The sequence below is a fragment of the Haliotis rufescens genome, unplaced genomic scaffold, assembly GCF_023055435.1.
Source record: "Haliotis rufescens isolate VD_foot unplaced genomic scaffold, xgHalRufe1.0.p SCAF_1, whole genome shotgun sequence".
Classification (NCBI taxonomy): Eukaryota; Metazoa; Mollusca; class Gastropoda; order Lepetellida; family Haliotidae; genus Haliotis; species Haliotis rufescens.
Window position 1 is genome coordinate 52,620,555 of NW_025963779.1, and position 13,706 is coordinate 52,634,260.

The 13,706-nt window shown below is 37.6% G+C and overlaps 1 protein-coding gene across 2 annotated transcripts in view; it reads left to right on the forward strand.

Annotated features, from left to right (window-relative positions):
* The first annotated feature begins 817 nt into the window (after positions 1-817).
* LOC124131328 overlaps positions 818-13,706 on the forward strand; it is a 202,836-nt gene continuing 189,947 nt past the window's right edge. The window contains exon 1 of one of the 2 annotated variants that reach the window (XM_046494537.2): positions 818-908. The gene's annotated coding sequence lies outside the window, so the exon portion shown is untranslated. Of the gene's footprint in view, positions 909-5,985; positions 6,382-13,706 lie in introns of those variants that run through there. The other variant, XM_046494535.2, reaches the window with a different exon arrangement.

A 13,706-nucleotide genomic window follows, 5' to 3' on the forward strand; every position in this document is an offset into this window, starting at 1 on the left:
CGACCGGAAAGTATGCAATATGAAAACATTATGGCGAAAATGTTGTGTAAAAACATTTCTGTGTGTCGGGTAGCCTATAGTTGTTAAAGCTTTCGCTCGACACGCCGAAGACCCGGGTTCGATTCCCGATTTGGGTACAATGTGTGAAGCCATTTCTTGTGTCCCCCGCCGTGATGTTGCTGGAATATTGCTAAAAGCGGCGTAAAACCATACTCACGCACTACACACTCTATATGTAGTGGCATAGAGAGAGTGGGTGAGCGAGTGTGGTTTTACACCGCTTTCAGCAATATTCCAGCAATATCACGGCGGGTGACACCAGAAATGGGCTTCACACATCGTACCCATGTGGGGAATCGGACCGAGTCTTCGGCGTGACGAGCGAACACTTTAACCCCACAGCCCCTAGTGATATATAAAAAAATCTATAATCACTGAGTTCAGAAATAAAGCCATGTTAACTTAAACTTCTAGTGATGGAAACGCCAGGATGTTTGGGGTGGATATCCAGCTAACAAGGACATTTTGAGAATTGTCAATATGTGTTGTGAACTTCTTGCTAATTCTTCCAACGCTGACAATAAGCTATACAGAAAATAGTATATAAATCTTGAACCCTCCAAGAATTCAAATATCATAATCCACACCATGGAAGCAGTTTATTCATGATATATAAGTTAACGTTTTTACAATTAAATGAAGATCATATCTAATCCAGTCAAAATATCCAAAACCAGACCGCTTCCGAGACAGACACACTGGCTTCTGAAACCCATGTCATTCGTGATATTCGTCGTTGACAATCAGCCAATGAGTGATGGTGTAAGAGCACGTGCAGATATGTGCTCAGGTACGTCTGCGCCTGAAAAAAACAGCGACTGGAGAGTGGTGATGATATTCGTGTTTCGGTGAGTCCAAACAAACGTTTTGGTGTCGACTATTTGGTGTTCGTTGTTATCAAGACAAGGAATGGTTGAACCAGTGCCGTCTATGCGGGTACCATTTTCCACGAAGTCCATTCAAACTGTAACTGACAGAAGCGCCCTTACAATATACAATACTACCTAGCTGTATTTTGTATGGGCGACGTTTCATTTACTGTGTAATTCTGATATAGATTCATTTGTTTAGTTCATTCATGTAAATAGTAAGAAGGAAAAAATAAGTCAAGCTATTGTTTCAAATGAAACTAACTACAAAAAACGAAACAATGGTTGGAATGATTAGTCTACAAAGAACAATGAAGTTCAAGAGACGACCTAGAATTCTGTTTGTCTAGAGGTGGTCTTGAGACACCTCTGTGATTGCATAGGTACCAAACCAAAGATGATATATGCAAAATCAGAAAAAAGACTTTGTTTTCAGTTAATTTGGTATAAAAACATTAAACCACTGATCATGCCAAATATGTGGCTTACTAATAACAAGAGACAGAATGTTTATTTACGCTTACCGGTATATTAATAATAATAATGTGTGTACTTATATTTCGCTAAACTCCCAACACAAGGTGTATGCTCAAAGCTCTAACAGTATCTCCCTGGTCAATAATTCAGTGTGCGCTTGGTTTTTTTTGTATTTATTCTCAGCTCCCTGGGGAGTATACAACCCAAGCTGCCTGTGAGGAGTTCAAAGCCAAGAATTAACTGACATCTTTCCTTTCAGTAAAAAACAAAAACACTGGCAAGTCAATTAATTATTAGGAGTTTTGTTGTTAGTAACTTTCTATAAGTGAAGGTGTGTAGAGTATGATGCGTCCTAACAAGAAGGATGGCAGGTCATTCTTAATGGCTTAAGATACAGACTAAATAATACGCAACTGACATGCGTCCACTGGAGATGTGTAGATACAGGATGTTCTGGTAAATGTACAGCAGTTTGTTAGAAACCTGGTTGTCAACAAGACAGCCCTGAGGGCTCATCCTAGTCCTGCACCATGACTGTGGAATATATTTATTTTATTAAAAAAAACATGCTATGTATACTGAAGCAAGTCTAGCCAGCTCTAGCTACCTCTATTTCACATATGAAATCAGCATCAGGAAAATTATTTGTTTAATTTTAGAGTCGAGAAGGGCATTGTGTAATATAAGATTTCATAGACTATATGTTAGTCTACCTCACCCCAATTACTTAACCCTTATCCAAGTGGTACAGAACTTTGAAAAAGCTGTAAGGAACAGTTCTTATAAGTGTTGAAGAGTATTGCTGTACTATGAGTTGACTATACTATGATATGTTATATTTGGTCATTATATATACTGAATACATTCAACTCTCTCTTATTCTTCTTCATCTTATTTTACATGGGCCCATCTCCTTTGCTTCTGAAGGGGTCGGCTTATTACCCCTCTCGTCACTGGTGCATAACTTTGTTTTGATAACACTGTAGCCAAATTGAACCCTACCCTCTCAGCCTCCCTGAAGGAGCTGTGCCACAACATCATTCCTCATTAATTACTGTTGTATATATATATGACTTAATCTTTGTCAGGTGACCGTGGCTACATAAACTTGGTCCTGGGAGGAAAGGAACAGAGCCTCCAAAGATACCCTAATATCATTATACAAGTCAATAATTAGACCCAAAATAGACTATTGATGTCAAATTCTCAACACTCTTAACTCAAAATTAAACTAAACTCGCTCCAATACCAAGCACTCAGGTAATCACACGCACACAACAGGACACACCACGTACAACACTGCAGGCTTTAACAGGCCAAATCCCTCTGGATCTTCACCAAGAACAACTTACAATGAAATTTTGGGCCTCCAACCGAGATAACCCACAGATCCAAAAAATGCTTAACAATAAATAAAATACTCCTCCAAGCACTAGTTTGAAAAAAAACTCTATTGGTTTCCAACGCATAGTAAACTACTTAAACACACACAAACGATTTAAAACTAAATACAGCACCAAATAGCTCTTTTATAACCAAACTCAAAACCCCCAAAATAGACATAGCTCTCTCTACCATACTAAATAAATTGACCTAAATACCACCAAATATATGACACTAGCATACATACATGAAATATTGCCAAATTGGTGTCACATATACACAGACAGGTCCTTTGACCCGGACACAAAACGTACAGGTTTCAGCACCCACATCGACAAACCTACAACAGAAACCAAATCCTGTAGGCTCCCCAACAATCAATCAATCAATCAATCTTCACAGCAGAATTAATGGGAATAACAGCAGCCCAACACAGCGTCCAAACTAAACAACACCAAAAAACCTTTATCCTTACAGACTCATTGAGTGGACTGCAGGCAATGAAAAATAAAAACATTAAAAAACGTCCAAAACCAATACTTCAGATACTTAGAAGTGCCAACAATCTCATCAAACTCAGCAAAGAGATAGAACTAATATGAATCCCTGCCCACATCGGTGTGTTTGGCAACAGCCAAATCAGCGCTAAAACTAGAAGAAATAAGCATTAACCTACCAATATCTAAAACCCAAATTAAAAATATCACTTAGGGGAAAATCTTCCAAAGTGGCAAAACAAATATCAGAAATCAAACAGAAAATTAAAACACTTGCTACAAAAGCTACTCAAAAACCAAAAATCTATCACAGAACCAAAAGAATTAACAGGGCAATAACAAAACTTCAAACAGGCCACACTAAATTAAACTCATACCTACACCTAATGCCCACTTTCCACCACCTCACTAAATGGCCTGGCGGGCACCGTGTTCAAAATATGCATAATGTTGGAAAGTGCATGTTAAATCTCCAACAGGAAGAAAGTAAAGGAAGGAAAGGAACAGAATGATGCTTCAGAGCAAAATGGATATCAACAAACACCTAACATTACAAACACTCCGCAGCCTGTTAAAGAAAGCACAAATTTTTAAAGCCATAGACATCTTCCTTTATTGAAGGGGGACTTGGGTGGCCCAGTCGTCTGAGGCGCCACGATTCGCTGCGCAGAGTTGCATCCTATGTGAGAAACCTATGATTGTGGGTACGAATCCCAGTTCTACCCGATTATTTTTCTAGGTTTGTCAGCACCATACCTGTGCTTGTGGGTTTCACAGAAGTGGTAAATGTCTGAGACCTGCATCACTTCGGGCTTTCCTCCCACATTAAGCTGACACGCCGCGATGTAACTGGAATACTGTTAAAAGCGGCGTTAAACCCAACTCACTCACTCCTTATTAAAACTGGCCTTCTAGGCAGTAAATAATAACACCAAACAAAAAATCACTGCCAATCTAAAACCCAAAACAAACAAAATAAAAAACAAATCACACCCGCCCAACTCTCCTTCATCCCTCCTCCTCCCGCAAAATTCCAAATTATAAATTCTTGAAAAACTGAAATATGCCACCCTAACACCCTCTCAGGTTGCTTCTTCTCTCGGACAAACCTTCCATTTTTGTCAAACCACACTAAATGGCCTGGCAGGCCAGTGTGAGAAATACGCATGATGTTGGAACACAACACAACAGCCACTACAACAATGTGCTGACTGGCACATTCTGCTTCTTGTATATATGTGACTATGCTTGTCGTTAAAGGCGACTATGCTTGTCGTAAAAGGCGACTATGCTTGTCGTAAAAGGCGACTAACGGGATCGGGTGGTCAGGCTCGCTGACTTGGTTGATGCATGTCATCGATCCCAATTGCGGGGATCGATGCTCATGATATCAATCACTGGATTGTCTGGTCCATACTTGATTATTTACAGACTGCTGTCATATAGCTGGAATATTGCTGAGTGCGGCATTAAACAACAAACCAAACAACCAAATCTTGTATGAATCTACCTGTATAAAATAAATTTGTATATACTACAAGCCATCAACTCGATGTTGTCACTTCCTACTGAGAATCAACACAGACGACTCGCATATTGGAATATGCAAATAATTCTATTCATCATGACATGTGTCTATAACTCCTGCAGCATGCATGTTGATAGTACTGGTTAACTATATTACACATACTACTGATCTGATATCTCCTGAAATATGTTTCTCACAAAGTTAAAAACTTCAATATCTATTTGAATGTCTCAGGTTTTAAGATTACAGATAATCATTTACATGTGAACTACTGAGGGATGATTATTTAGATGCAAAAAAGATGAATTTGGTTGAATTGGAATTGTGTGTTCATTCATTCATACTATGTTTATTACGTTTTAATTTCATAACTTTATCAGTGACAAAGCAATTCCAGATAGAAGGTTTTAAATAATATCCAAGTTGAATAAATGCTTATATTAAGTTACTAAGAATGGAAAATATCCTGTGAAACATTCATGCTTCATGTGAATCCCATCCATCAACAGTTTATGTACACAGTTGCGTTGAACATTTTATTGGAAAAAATAGTTATAAGTAAAATGTCTCCTGCAATCACGTCCACTAAAAATTTGGATGAAAATCTAAAAAAATTTTTATTGTGGCCTTAGTTACATATTACTGATGTTACCATGTGTAATTATGTATGTATTTATTTATTTTATGTTTGAACATATGAACAACATATAATATCAAACTAAAAGCAAATTGCCACAATTGTTGCAACTTATATTTTGACCATAATTCATCATTGCAGGCAATAATTGAGTTTAATGGATCATCTGATGTGTCTGCGCACTCACTATTTTTGTGTATTAGAAAATTATGTTACATAAAATAAAACCATAAAATATCCCCTGAATGAAATTTATGTCATGAATTCAAGTTTGTTTATTTTTTTTGGCTAACCTTATGGGATGGTGTCATGAGTAAAGAGACAAATATTTCTCAGTGTTGAAGTGAAGAAAACCGACTGCCTCGCTTGTTTGTCTGTCTTATCAAGCAAGCATATGCACTTCTCACAAACCTACTTCACATAATGTCCCCCTGAAGTAAATCTACTTTTACACATTATCAATAGTTCATACGGACATTAGCCAGCCTTCTGTCAGGTAGCAATGAGTGATATCCACCCCCTAAGGACCACTGAGGAGAAATCAGCGCGCGTACATTTCAATCAGCACTAGGCTTGCAGTTGCTTCACAATAGCCTGTCTATATTCATGTTTACAGGTACATGCCACCTTCACGGTAACGCTTAGTGCCTATTATTAACCCATTTACTGCCCACAGCTATCGGAAGGCTAGAGACGTGGTTCAGTACAACAATGACCATGTCAAGGGATTGATTTTGAAATCTACAAGTGAATAGACTGATAAGTACAGGCCTGTGGTGGTGAGAGTGCAGCCAGTGAAGATAATATGTACATTGCATGACTGAAATGAAAGTGTTTTACAGTGACATACATCCATCAGTGTGAGACATTACTAGCGTTGGGAGGTGATATTCAACATGTTTCGTGGAGGAGGGATTTAAAACAGGACAAGTAAGTAGAACATGTCTATATTTATATAAACCTTCACTTGAGTATTTAACTCAGGTGTTCAACAGTAAATCTATCAATATATGAGCAAAACGGTAGGCGTAAGGACATAAATTCACAAAGGCGAATATATTTGTGACATGAGATGTACATAACTAGTACATTACCAAAAAGTTGATATATCAATTGGGTTTGTGACACTGAAATGTGCTTCCAGTACACACATGTATAGAGGAAAGAGAATATGTTGCATTCCGAGGGTCACAAATATTCATTGTATCAAATTTGTGACAAGAAATATGAAAGTCTGTAGTTAAGGTAATTATCAAATATTACAGTACAGTTCACTACACCATTTCATTACTTTACAGATCTCTCATATTGCCTGTAAGGATTCTTAAAATTAATTATAACCCCTGATCAAACCATGTAGACTGAAAATATAAAATCACATTTCTTAATATATGTCAAGCCATCTTTATGTCCATGGATGAATGACAGATGCAGTTGAAATGTTGGGGTGGTTTGTGGACTGCCTGGGTTAAGAGTTTAGGTTAGAACTGATATTCAGAGGTCAGATACATACTTGAAGCAAGAAGTTATTTCCGAGTTAGGACCAATTGATTGAAATTACCTAGAAATCATGTTTGGGAGTGTTTAGGGTAAGTAAGGGCGTGAGGTCTGTGCTAATTAAGTTACGAGGCAGAGAAGAAACAAGCATAATTAGATGTAACATTATTTCTATTTTTGTCATAAAGAAGGTCCACCAGACAGATTATCAAAATCAATGTAGTCTTTCCTCCAGGGGATATTACATTACATGCTAGTGTTAATTCTGAACCTGGTAGGATTTATTTATCATGTTCGTGATACGGATACATGTAACATACATCTGTTATTGATGAGGGTACATGTAACAACATCTGTTATTGATTAGGTTACATGTAACACATCTGTTATTGATGAGGTACATGTGACACATCTGTTATTGATGAGGGTACATGTACCACTTCTGTTATTTATGAGGGAGGGTACATGTAACATACCCCTTGTAAGGTTACATGTAACACTGTTATGATGAGGGTACATGTAACACATCAGTTATTGATGAGGGTACATGTAACACATCTGTTATTGATTAGGTTACATGTAACACATCTGTTATTGATGAGGTACATGTGACACATCTGTTATTGATGAGGGTACATGTACCACTTCTGTTATTTATGAGGGAGGGTACATGTAACATACCCCTTGTAAGGTTACATGTAACATTGTTATGATGAGGGTACATGTAACACATCTGTTATTGATGAGGGTACATGTAACACATCTAATATGATGAGGGTACATGTAACACATCTGTTATTGATGAGGGTACCTGTAACACATCTGTTATTGATAAGGGTACATGTAACATACACCTGTTATTAAGGTTACATGTAACACATCTGTTATTTATGAGGTTACATGTAACACATCTGTTATAGATGAGGTTACTTGTAACACATCTGTTATTGATGAGGGTACATGTAACACATCTGTTATTGATGAGGGTACATGTAACACATCTGTTATTGATGAGGGTACAGGTAACACATCTGTTATTGATTAGGGTACAAGTAACATACACCTGTTGTCAAGGTTACATGTAACACATTATTGTTAGGGTTGGATGTAACATACACCTGTTATTCGTAAGGTTAGATGCGAAGAATCTCAAAGTATGTTGGTAGAGATAATGAAAAATCTTTCAGACATGCTAATGATTTTCATGCCAAGTCAAATTATTGCTCAGCCTCAGTCTTTTTAAACAATATCTGCTTATTGATGAGGGTAATATTTGCTTTGGAGGATAGAATTGTTTTGGATACACATGGAGATTGTCATAAATAGTCTTGTATTACAAGGACCAGTGACTTGTGTCCAGCAGGATCTACCTGTTAGAGGGGACTTCATCAAAACAACATTACTCATAGTTCGATATATTTACTCTTGAACCAAGATATTTCATAAATCAATTTGATTACTGACTCCAGCCATAATTTACTATATCAATATCTGGTTAAGCATGTGAGCCCATTTATCATGTGGAAATTCTTGTTAAGTTGGTGACACGAGACTTATGATCTGAAGATATCTCTCCGTGCACATCGCAATATTCCAGTTGCTGCCTGCTGTGGGTTAAGGTGTGATCTGTGTCAGCATATCTCTGTGTGATCAGACAGTTGATGATCTTCTCTTTCATGCTTCATTGGGTCTTTTGTCTTCTTTAGTAACAGACCCAGTGGAATGTGGTAAGCTTCATAAAGGAAGGGTTCAAATCACACGTATGCCTTTTATTGGCGCACTTGCATAATACATGTATGCCTTTTATTGGTAGACGTATGTCTTATACCTGTTATCACAAGTTTGTCTTGTTTGTATTATAGATACATGACTTGTACCTGTTATCACATGTGTGACTTGTATAATAGATTCATGGTACACATTTTTCAGACCCATAAAGATCCGGGGTAGAATAGGTCTTCAGCAACCCATGCTTGCCGTAAAAAGCGACTATGTTCTCATAGAAGTCCCGAATGGATTATTTACAAACCGCAGTCATATAGCTGGAATATTGCTGAGTGCGGCGTAAAACAACAAACCAACCAATTTCAGCAACCCATGGGTGCCGTAAAAGGCGACTATGCTTGTCGTAAGAGGCGACTAAAGGGATTGGGTGGTCAGGCTCGCTGACTTGGCTAATGTATGTCATTGTATCCCAATTGCGTGGATCAATGCTCATGATGTCAATCACTGGATTGTCTGGTCCAGACTCGATTATTTATAGACCGCCAACATATAGCTGGAATATTGCTGAGTGCGGCGTTACACAACAAACAAAAACACATTTTCATATGACTAAATGTACCTGTTCATATATATGTCTTGTAAGGGTGGAACAATACAAATCTCAAATGCACCACAAAACATGGTCCTCAATACGACACATGATATATATGGACCAGTATCGAGATAAATGATTATACAAAATACATAATTTTACTTAAATAATGAAAGATTAACCTTATCTTTGAAACGAGCTGTGTGCCAATTGTAAACCTGTCGCGATACACCAACTCACTAAACTTGTACTGTTTTTCATGTTCACACAATAGCCAATCGCAAGGATTAATACGTAGGGCTCTTCAACATGACTGGTTACACAGTCTTTGTTGTCATTACATGAACAATGAGGTCTGCCTCTGTTGTCTTGTTGATAGTGCATCTGAAGGCCGGTGGTTCGATTCCCAGCCACGTCATACCAAAAGCCGTTAAAAGATTGTACTTTCTGTTTCTCTGCCTGGCGCTCAGAATAAAGGGGATAATACAAGGACTGGTCGGCTTTTAGTCAGTATAATGTGTCATAGTAGGGTATCCTATGTTAAACTGCAGTGTTGAATCTCAGCTGGCCAGCACTATAAAACTAGCACTTGTCCGGGCTAATACAAGCACACACACATGAATGCATGCCTGCATCTGCGCACACAAACATGCATGTTGCCTTATAAGTGCAATATTCTTGAATGCAATATTAAACCCCCTCCTGTCTCTTGAACAATAACATTAACTGTGCCATTTGGAATGCCAAAGTTGCTACATGAGTCAGCAAGGTTTTGTGTTAAGTGAGGACAGTTATGAGAGGATCTTTTCCATCAAGACTAAGTGACTGTCTTGGAAGTGACTTTATTTTCGTCTTTGAATTTTAGAAACTTTAAAGTTCATGGCATTTGTGTTGTTATTCTGGCATACTGGGATTACATATGTAAAGCAGAGATCTTTCACCAATAGTACTGTTCCCATCAAAGCAAATAACAAATATATTAGTCTGTTTGCCCTTAATTAAAATCAACCACAACTGTTGACGAGCTTGTCTGATCCACCATAAGCAGCTCATCTGGCCATGTAATCCAGGTATGCTTGATTTACCTGAATGTCAACACAATAGTCTACACTATTGAGGCTTAGCAGCTTAGCAAGTTGAATCTTGTGGACTTGCTGTATGAGAGGGAGACAGGTGTGTCCTCACAAACTAAATATGTGGGCTTGTAATCAATAATTGAACTATATCTACAATCAGAATTATACACTGCTCCAAACAATCAGCCATGTAAGTCACTTGGGTCAGGACAGACAAGTCGTTTTGTTGTTTTACAGATCTACACCAGCTATGCCCTCAAATTTCACGTTTTTTCTTCTGGGAAACCACCTTGTTGCTTATATATTTTCCAAAGCAATATTTTAGGAATCAGTATGGCAACACAACTTCATATGAAGCAAAATTCAAAATGAATTAACACCAGGATTTAGATTTGTTGTTAATACCTTGTCAAAACATCAATTATGCTCTTTCATGGTCATAAGTTGAGTATTCATGACAGAATCCTGAATTTAAATATTTGTACTTATCTAAAGGTTATGTATGAGTTTATATGAGGTAGACACAAGGTGACTTGATGAAAAATATGGGTAACTTTTATTGAATTTGGTCACCAGACAGAGGGCTGCAATATGTGCCAGATGCATGCAGTCATTCAGCCATGACAGTTTTCATTAACAGTACCCACTGTGTTGTGAAATTATTGGGTGCGACCTAAACCCATAAGCTACGTCCATTTAAGAACTTCAAGAATGCCATTCACCATAAGCTGGATAACGGTTGAGACTGATAATATTCTTTCCATTTTCTAAATCCCAGGTTTATTTTGAGAATCATACACTTCATTAAGCATGTTCCAGGTTTCTTTTCCATAGGTACATCGACGGCCCGCTCCTCTAGCTAAGGCACAGCAATGCTACTGGTATGGCGGAATCCTGTGATTGTGGGTTTGAATCCCAGTCCTACCTGATTATGTTTCTAGGTTTGCCACCTTGTGCACACTAGTTTCACCAAGTGGTAAACACCTCATACCTGCATCGCTTTAAGCCTTCCTCCCACATCAACCTGGCTGGCGTGATGAAACTGAAACACAATAATGATACAGATTATTTCTTTTCAATATTTGCATTTTTATCACGTAGCAAAGTAATGATACTGGACATTGCTTGCTGAATCAACAGCAGTGCATGGGAGACGAGTGATTGCTATTATAGTAGGAGAACATCATGCACATCATTAACGATTTCAGCTTTTACAAAATGATTACAGTAACAGAATGTATGTTTGATCTAAGTTTCTTCTCTCCTGCTAATTAAATTGGACTGTTTAAGCACCACCTTTTGACAATTGTTTGAGTGACATTTAATACAGCATATGAGGTTCTGTCAATATTTTTTATCTGAATCTGTTTTTAGTTTTAAGTAACAAAAGGGGATCTATTTATTAAAAAAAATTGTTTGTGCCAACAGAAACTAGGCTATGTCTGACCCATTCAGAGCAAACACCTGGAAAAGAATTTCAAAGCGCCATGTTTTGAAAAAAAGAGTGTTTGATGATAATTTTCATTTTAATTGCAGCTGGTTGAGGCATGTTGTGTTGTATGGCTGGTGAATGATCCATTGTACACAGTCTGTGATCAAACAGTGGGTTTAGTGTGCTGTGGTTAACAAAAGCAGCTTCAAGTCTTTTTTTCTTATACCCCATAAAAAGTACATTGGACAAGCTTTTACTCTGTGATACCTCTGTTCGTGAAGATCTGAGGACCCTTCCATGGGAGATCACATCAGGTGACCTTTCTAATCAGCCAGTCAGGCATCAAGGTCTTCCCTGTCTGTATGCACTTTGTGTTTGGCTGTGAATTGAGTTGTCTAAGATTGTGAGATGGAGTGATAATGCGATGCGGCGAAAGGTGACACATAACGCTAATGGTGCTGTCGCTTCTGAGAGCCATGGCATCTACACCCAAATAGGTGTACTGATGACAGTATCTTTGCGTTCTGTGGCTGCATCTCAAAATTTCTGAATGAAGGTGGTTAAAAAATGAATCGGAATTGTTTTGGAAAGCTAACATCTGATTGGCTCAGGAACCCATGCATCATTCATTTGGATTGGGCAGTCCAAGTTCTCTAAAGGTTGATCTGCGGTCATCTGCGGTCATCTGCTGTCATCTGCTGTGGAGTTGTCATCAGATCTTCAAGCAGACCCAGATATTGTATAGAGTAAAGAACTGATCATGAAAGTCCAGTTTCCACCCTTGCCGAACTAGGCTGGTATTATGGAGTTACATTTTTGTTTTGACTAACGAGTCTATGCATAGTCCATTCAAAATCGTGCAATGAAATCAAAATCCGGTTCGTAAACTGTCATGCAGATTTCGGTCGAATGCAGGATTTGCAAAGCATGTGCACCACCAACTCGTCAATAGATATTTTCCAAATCTTTTCATGTTTTTAATCAAAGTGATCACACCCGTCACACCCATCACACAAATCAACAAGATATAGCTGTAATGAAAAAACAAGAGATGGCAATATGAGGGAGACATTTAGATATTTTCTGCATGCAGAGCTCCAGATAACTTTTTGAGCAATTGAGTTATTACTCAAGGTTTTAATTTTAATTGGGTTATTACATTTTTCATTGGGTAAGCAGTGTTTTTTCACTTACATATTCATCACTCTATTGGGTTTTTAAAAAAAAATGAAATAATATTTTTGATGTATATAACAGTTCTAAATAAAGGCCTGACTCTGAAGGTGAATTAGCTCGTAATTGTGTTCTGGAATTTAGCCCCGTTGTACGCATGCTGAAAAAGCTTTTTGGGGTATTTACCCGTACTTTGTTTATACATTTGAGTTTTTCATTAATGTATGCATTTCTGTATGCATGCTAATTTAATGTAATTGGGTTTTTAATATTTTTGGGGGGTACCATAGTTTACGCAAATACGCTGCTTATCTGTAGCTCTGTGCATGGTTATATTGAATGAGAGTTCTGTGACTAAAATGTAGACACACCATTGTATGGATGATACAATGCAAAGTTTAATCTACATAAACTCATCTTCAAAATGAAGTAAAAACATTTTAAAAACAGTATGTGAAAGTCAGATTCAACTCAGAATAAGACATTTTGAATATCACACCTATTAAAATGCTGTAAAATAACAAAATTATAAAGTGTTAAATCTCATTCACACAAAGGCACAAATTTCATAATGTCACATTTAGAAAAAGTTGAGTGAAGGAAAATAATTACATTTTCAATATGGCTGCCATGGCAATAATGTCTGAATCAGATTTGCACATCTGGTGTTGATCATCTCTGCAAAGTTTCAGTTTCATAGGACTTATGGTTACAGAAATGTCAAACAAAGCATTTCTTCAGTCAGATGGAAGGATGGACG